Genomic DNA, 7,832 nt, shown 5'->3' on the forward strand with positions numbered 1-7,832 from the left:
TCAATAATCAGCTAATTCAATTAAGGCCTACAGAACTTCCTCTACACCAAATACTGATACTACCATTTTACTAACACAGCAAAAGCTTTGGGGTAGATCTAATGTAGAGTACATGTTGGCATAACCATTTAGGTATTAATGGACAGGGTTAATGTTCACAGATCCCCATTGGCAGGTTTGACTGTGCCCATCCATCCATGTCGAGCCACTCAACATCTCTACCAATGCACAGACATAGGTTTTACTTTAAGCCAAGTCTACTATCCACTTCAACACAGGAATAAAGTTAAATAAGGCTGAGCCTTAGAAACAGAATATCATTTTACTTGCTTTCAGCATGTTCTTCAGAGAGGGTCACTCTCACTTGCCAAGTCTAGCATCAATCTTACATTTCAGTCACACAACACGTTCACAATGACACTCTCGACATGTTTGTCAAAAACAGTATTGCATTGGGCCACACAGCCAGCGTCAGCAGTCCAAAGGCAGTTCAGCAGTTCACACTACAGGATTTAATCTGCACCCACAGTGCAGCGGCAGTGTGGCGTTCCTGTGTTGGCGGGTCAACCCGGTCCTGGAAGCCGTGGAATGCCCACTGTCCCTTTCTTTTCTTTCTGGCAACACAGGGACACCAGCTGTGTCGGGGCGTTCCCATCGGCCCAATGAGCAAAGTGAGCATTCCTGTCACAGTCCACTGTCAAGTGTAATGCTTCAATCGCAAACACTTGCATCGAGGAGCTGGCCATTTATAGCAAATGATTATGCACTCAGATCTGGCATACAAGGGAGGGAATGCTCGAAGAATCTGAGTAGTAACAAAGATGGTGCTGGGAGAGATAATCCCCCTTAATTTAACATTAGGGCTCTCTTGACTTCCATTTTCGGGGCTTGGAAAGCTGCAAAAATATCCAAAGCTTTTTGACATAATTATAATAGCTATTATTGTAGTTTTAAGGCGAATAAGACACAGGGACAGGAGAGGCGACATCAGCCACTGTCCTCACCTCTGAAGGCTCAAAAGTCACTACTACTACTACTAGGCTACTACTACTAACTTGACGGCCAAGCGAGTGTTTTAATTGTGAGCATGGAGGGGGTCACACTCGTCACAGCTCCTTGATCATTGGTCCACATTTGTGCACACTATGGTGCTTGTGTACACCGTTTTCGAAATTACTGTAACACCATAGAGAAGCTCCTTTTATCAGCCTTTTTTTAACCATGCAGCCGAAGCAACGTCTCCTTCCTCTGAATGCTGATTGGAATGTTGACTACCTTGATCACGGCAGAAGCTTCAGAGTAGTTGGATTAGCCCTATGAAAAATACATGCACCTTAAATAAGTGATTAGCTGATAGCCACACAGCTGTGAATGGGCCAGTGATTGTGTAGCATGAATAAAACAGCTGATGCCAGCCAATACAAGCACAATTACAGAGCTCTGCCACAACCAACATTATGCCTCAGACACGTGATTCACATAGGATTTCCACCGCCACCGCACAAAAACATTAAACGACAAAGTGAAAGTGCCACAGTCTCAACTCCCGGGGAGACATTAAACTGAGCAGTCATTCCGTTCTCATATTGGGTTTGATTCAATACCTGTAACAGTGTTGATTGTAATGGACTTTCCCAGAGGTTAGGGCGGAGGCTGCAGAGTACAAATAATCACCCTGAGTCTCTCTGCAGCAGACGGGAAGAAGGGCTGCAGGCCTGTAAACTTCAAAGCCTTGTGGGTAAAGAGGGGGAGGGCCAGCGAGCACCGACACATTCTTCACAATGTTGAACTTGACCCCTGGGGGTTGCCACACACACACACACACACACCATGTGACTGCTGTCAACTGTGTGTGTTTGAGCAGGCCTGAAGTGTGCATGCAGTGTGTGTCTGTGTGTGTGTGTGTGTCTAACATTATCTACACCTTTAAACTTGTTTGACTTCAATCTTTATCTGCATTTCCTTGTGTAAATGTTCCAAAGATAAGGCAATCTTTCTTGCTTTTTTACACAACAACTTGCGCATTATATAATTTCTGCATTTTTCTTAACTCATCTACCTTACAACACTGTTTTGACTGAGCAAGCTGTCGAGTTAAATTACCTTTCCAACTCCACGTTTCTCAGAGACCACAACACTCAGAATAACGTGCTGTACCAGTTCTTTACTGGCAGCAGATTTTCTTTCTGCACCTTAAATCTTACACACGTGTATGGCTGAATCATTATGCATTTCATTAGTTGTACTTTGCAGGGTGGTGGGAGGCAGCAACAATCCCACCTGACATTCAACAAGAAGCAGGATAGAAAAGACAAAAGCATGCAATTTCAGTATGCGATCATTAAAAGGGAGTTTACTGACAAAAGGATGGCCGACGATTTGATGTCAAACAAAAAGAAAAGGCGTCTATTGACAATATATATGGCAATATTTCTGATTTAAACCCAGTGTTATTAGGGAACCAGATAATGTTTTGAGGAGTTTGTTACCTTACTGAGAAGTTGGAGGTGAGCAACCTGTCACGTGCACTTCAGCTAACAGCCATTAAAGGTCGCTCCTTGTTTCATTACTCCAACAGACTGTGTGAAGCTTCTTCCTGACACATTTCAAATTAATCCGCTGTGAACAAAAGCCCAAAATGACTCTGTAGATGTCTTTTTTATGACGACAGCATTCATTGCTAGGCTCAATGAAAAACACATTTGCAACCCAGATCCAACAACCCATTTTTGCTCAGAAGTCCAATTCATACTTTCAGCATCTGAAGACACGATGGCGTGTGTGGTGTAAAAAATGTCATCTGCCTATACCGAAATATGACCATACATAGAAATAGCTCCACATGTTCTTATAATATACTAATATCGCAAAACACAATATATATCTGATTATTTTGAATTTCTCTCCAGAGCACTTTATAAATGGTAGGAATAGTCAACAAAATCAAATCTCACAAACGTTTTTTTTTTTTACTAAATAGCTTGATATCGATGCAAAATTGTAGGAATGACTGTTGGTACCCTTACAATATAATAACACAATGCGATGTGTGATAAATAATCATTTTTAACAAGAAGATGTTCAGAAAATGACATTGCTTTATTGTAACTGCAGCCTTTCAAGCCAGGAAAAGACAACACGACATGCTGGATCACCACTGAATGAGATCCAAAATCTTCAACAATACAGTCTTATAATATTATAATAATATCAAGGTGGTACTGTTGTTTTACTGCCTTGTATTACACAGTCATGCCACACCTCCTTGCCTTACACTTGATTGTATTTCTTCTAAAAGGCAATTTAATTAAGTCAATCATTCAAATTAATGTCAATACCGAAATGATGCACACAGACTATGTTCTAATTATGGAGGTGGCTGATTGGAGAGGCTCAGTTATGTTATATATCACTGTAACTCTTCCCCCTCGTCTCTGTACATGTACTGAATCCAGGGCTGCTCCATATTTGTGTGTCTCTCCATCTCATGTCAGGCGGTTACCTAACAGAGGAAGACATTTTCACTCACTGCACTTCTTTGTCCATTTTGTCTTTCCCTTTTCAATTCACAACACTGACGAGAACTGGTTACATAACTGTACTACTCCGCCACTCGCTCTGTGATTTAATAAGGCCAACTAATCAATGTGTCCTGTGCAGATAATATGACTCAGCAGGCTGCTCTGCAAATAACCATATTCTTGAGTCCTGTGCACAACGTTTGCTCTGGAAATGTAACACCGGAGACAAAATAAGCGAATCCAGTCCATATTAAAAAGTGTTTACATTATATTTCAAACGCTGTTCTGGTCACAGCTTAGCTGCGCTGGAGGATATTTAAAATTACATCTAGCTGTCCGTTCAGTCTGAATTTACAAGTGAAGCTGCAAAAGAAATAAGTGACTATACAAAGAGAGACTCCACACATTTCCCTCACTGCCTCATTTCAAATTCTGGTGTCAGGTACAGTACGGTCATTAACAGAAACCTTGCGGTACGCTCGGGGAAAATGGGCCAATGTGAGGACAGTCAGCAAGCTTGTTGGGTAACAGAAGGTAGCCACATCCAATCGGCAATCAAATACCAATCAGATTACGATGGATCTTTGCTTCCCTGCTTTTCTGGCAGGCATTGCTCAGGAAATTGTAACATGTACAACAAGCTGATTTCAGCCATTCAAAGCTTTCCACTGGCTACAAAGACTTAAAGACCTTGCTCAAGAGCTGATGCAACCACAACTGAGCTCGAAATTGAGCATGTCATTATTTTAACAGAGCTTTCTACGGCTTTGATTGGTTTTCTTTTACTTCAGACACTCTTGCAAACTCAGCGCCGACTGATCGGTCTGGTATTAAAGGGCTACAAGTAAAATACAGAGAGACAAAAAAAATATATATTTGGAAATAGCTAAATGCTACATGACAATCAGCCAATCAGGCCTTGCCGATGTTTTGATTTCTGTGGATGCTCCTCGTCTCTGTATGTTTACGTGGTTTACAATTTAGCTAGCCAACAAAATTATGATGAATGTTGTTTATTAAAATAGTCTTACCAGTTTTTAGTTTTTCATAAAACCAAACAACTCATGTTAAATGTGCAGGTGTGACCCTCATTCTAATGTGGGTCGCCTATGATGGATGCAGGTAAACCGTTTTTACACTAGCACTCGACCCACATCGAATCCGAGTGGAGTAAAAGGATTGTTTCAATAATGCTGTTGTTCATTTCTTGTATGGTTTCCAACGGTTATTAATAAGTACTTATAACAATCTGCGGATATAAACACAGCCATTACCAGGCAAATAAGCTAATGTAAACAGAGAAGTTAAACATTATAAACTCCAAAACAACTGGAACATCATGGAGATGTGTTAACAATTACGTTGCATTCATTGTGTTTCTGTGTAAATGTCTGGTGTCCTTGCTTGGCACACTATTGCCGTTTCTCCATTACATCTGCTGGCCCGGTTCTACTGGGTTTGGCTTGGCACGGGGCAACTAGGCTACCTGCTTGAAGGTGCGTCTTAAACCAATGGCGCTGTTGGACTCGATACCTGTAGTACTATCAAAAAAATCACCATTAACACTAATTCATGTACAAACACGTTTCATTTATTATAACTTCTTCACAATAAAAGCTCCCCCATTATTTAGTCATTTTAAAGCTTTTATAATGAAGCAGCGATACAGGAAACGTGTTTTCACCAGCAGTCACTAAACACACGAGCAGTCACGAGACGTCACCGCGGCCCGCTTAGAGGCAGGGCGGCCCCGGCTTGGCTCAACTCCGGAGCAGGTCCATTATCAGTGCGGCTCAGCTCAACTCGGTGCAGTGAAACTGCTGATGGCGAGGCAAATCAGTGCGGCCCGGTTTGACTTGCCACGGCCACAAGTGCTAGTGGAAAAACAGAGTAAGCTCAATCTCAATGCACAAACGCAGCCACTGAAGGATGTGCTGCCTCACTTCTTCTGTTGTAGGTTGCATCTGAATACACCACAAACACTGACTGCCAGCTGATTGCTGACATGCACGTATGTTGTGCACCGGTATAAGAGGAAATACCTCGACTGTAGTCAGCGATCCTGAACCAAAACAATGGAGCTGACGTGTTAAACCAGGTAAGAGTCAATAACGGCTCATAAACCACATTAACAACAAGCCACTATTGTGTTGTACATTATGTTCTGCATTTATTGTAAAAAAAATTATAATAAATGAATGTTCCTGATACACAAACACCAAATGCTGGAATAACCAGTACTGTCTGGGCTCTATGACAATCAACCCATTAAAAACCTACATACACACAGCCTCTTTTTCTCCCTTTGGTAAGTGGCCATTGTTTATGTGTGATAATACTCTCCCAAGTCTCAGCAGGACACCTTCTCCTACAATATTTCCTAATTGACCTACATTTCATATTAGCTGCTACGAACAAAAACAGCACCGGCGTGAACTAATGTGGGAAAACAGAACAAAAGAAGACATCAGAAACTGAAAGTTGGGAGTTCAAAAAACAAAAATTATTTGAGTTCAATTTAAATTCACGCCTATAAAAAATAAAAAAAGCCTGATCCCCACATGGCTTGTGAATCCTGACTCTGGTTAAACAGTGTCACAGCCTTTTTTTTTTTTTTCTTATCTGGGACTGGTACATTGTGTCATTGAGTTGAGCTTCACAAGGTTGGCTTGGCAAGTGGCCCTCCTGGGTGTGTGAGTGTCTGTGCATGTGTGTGTGTGTGTGTGTGTGTGTGCTCACCCCTCCCCCACACCGCCCATGGCTTTGGAGCAACCAGCTGCAAAGCACACTAGAAAGCTTTATATAAAATGTAATACAAAGATAATAAAAAATACATTATATAATGTACAGTGCACTTTGGCACATGAATGACTCCATCTGCTGCTGTCAATTAAGTTTAAACAGCAACATAATCTCACACTGTGGTCACAACTGTGGGCCTGCAAAGTACAAACACAAGTATGTACAGGACAAAATACCAAACTGCCCACACTACTACTAACTTTATACTTACTGTAAACATCATTTCTAAGAAAAACTGCTGTTGTTTTTTAACATGTGTAACTTATATTAACACCTAAGTGTTATAAAAACTGGAACAAAGTGTGTCCAAACATAAAAGCACTTAAATAAATCAAATCAAATATTAATTAAAAAGTTGGACTGTTGAACAAATTAATATTCAGTGCTGATAAAAACATTAAAATCAATGTTGTAAACTAATAATAATAATAATAATAATAATAACAATAATAATAATAGCCTACATTATTATTTAAAAATAATCACTTTTGTGTTTTTAATTGAAAGCTAGCAGTTAGTTGCAGGAAGGAAGCGCGCGCTCACAAACACAAACCAGCCAACGAGAACTGCCCTACGAACACGTGCACGGAGCGTGTGTGTGTGTGTGTGTGTGTGAGTGAGAGAGAGAGTGTGTGTGTGTGAGTGTGTGCGCGCGCCTACTCACGCGCTGACGCTGCCCATCCCCCAACCCGGAGAAGAAAATATAGAAATAAACGGTCACATCGGCGCAATAACAAGCCCCGCACCTCGTGTTGGGACACATACGTGCCCACTGTACACGGCAGGATCATTTATAACGGCAAAAACAGCGTGAAAAGACGATAAACACTCACCAAAAGCTCCAAATCACACAAGGGGGGTGCCTTCTCCTCTGTGCTCCTAATATGGAATCTCCTCCTCCTCCACCACCGTTGTTTTCTACCTCTAATTAAACCTCGAAAAACGCGTTATAACGGCCTTCAGACCCGGCCAGCCGGTGCTGGGAATCCCCAATGACCGATGTGTTTTGGTACACGGGCACATATGATGATAAATCCCCTTAAAAACTGAGCTGGATGGACAGTTGGGTCTAGATTGTAGGTTGCTCGCTAGTAGAGAAAAGAGCCAAACGGTTCAGTAGCAGCCAACGGCTTCAGACTGAAACACAGAGCAGCTGACCCGCCAGGCGAAAATGAGGTAGGCCTGAGCCGCGCGCGCTGCAGGAAGCACACTCCAGTCACATAAACATCAAGATGGGTGTCGCAGTATGGAGAAAGGGTGGTGTAGGCGGGCTGGGGTCGGCGCTAATTCATCACAAACAACACACACACACGTAAAGTTGACGTGATTAAAACAAAAATCCTCAATGTTGTGATTCATGTGTAGATATTTTTGTGTTGTTGCTGCTGCAGGGCGTGCTGGAAGCTACCCATTGGAAGGTAAAGACTATATTTTTTAACAATTATGTCATGTTGATTAAAAAAATATATATTAATTAACCACAAAAAAAATTAAAGGAGCGATGTGCAA

The 7,832-nt window shown here is 41.7% G+C and overlaps 1 protein-coding gene across 2 annotated transcripts in view; it reads right to left on the minus strand.

Moving 5' to 3' along the window:
* tbl1xr1a (TBL1X/Y related 1a) overlaps positions 1-7,500 on the minus strand; it is a 39,142-nt gene extending 31,642 nt beyond the window's left edge. Inside the window, exon 1 of one of the 2 annotated variants that reach the window (XM_030432214.1) lies at positions 7,157-7,500. The gene's annotated coding sequence lies outside the window, so the exon portion shown is untranslated. The remainder of the gene's footprint in view (positions 1-7,156) is intronic. The other variant, XM_030432213.1, reaches the window with a different exon arrangement.
* Positions 7,501-7,832: the final 332 nt, after the last annotated feature.

The sequence above is a fragment of the Sparus aurata genome, chromosome 11, assembly GCF_900880675.1.
Source record: "Sparus aurata chromosome 11, fSpaAur1.1, whole genome shotgun sequence".
Classification (NCBI taxonomy): Eukaryota; Metazoa; Chordata; class Actinopteri; order Spariformes; family Sparidae; genus Sparus; species Sparus aurata.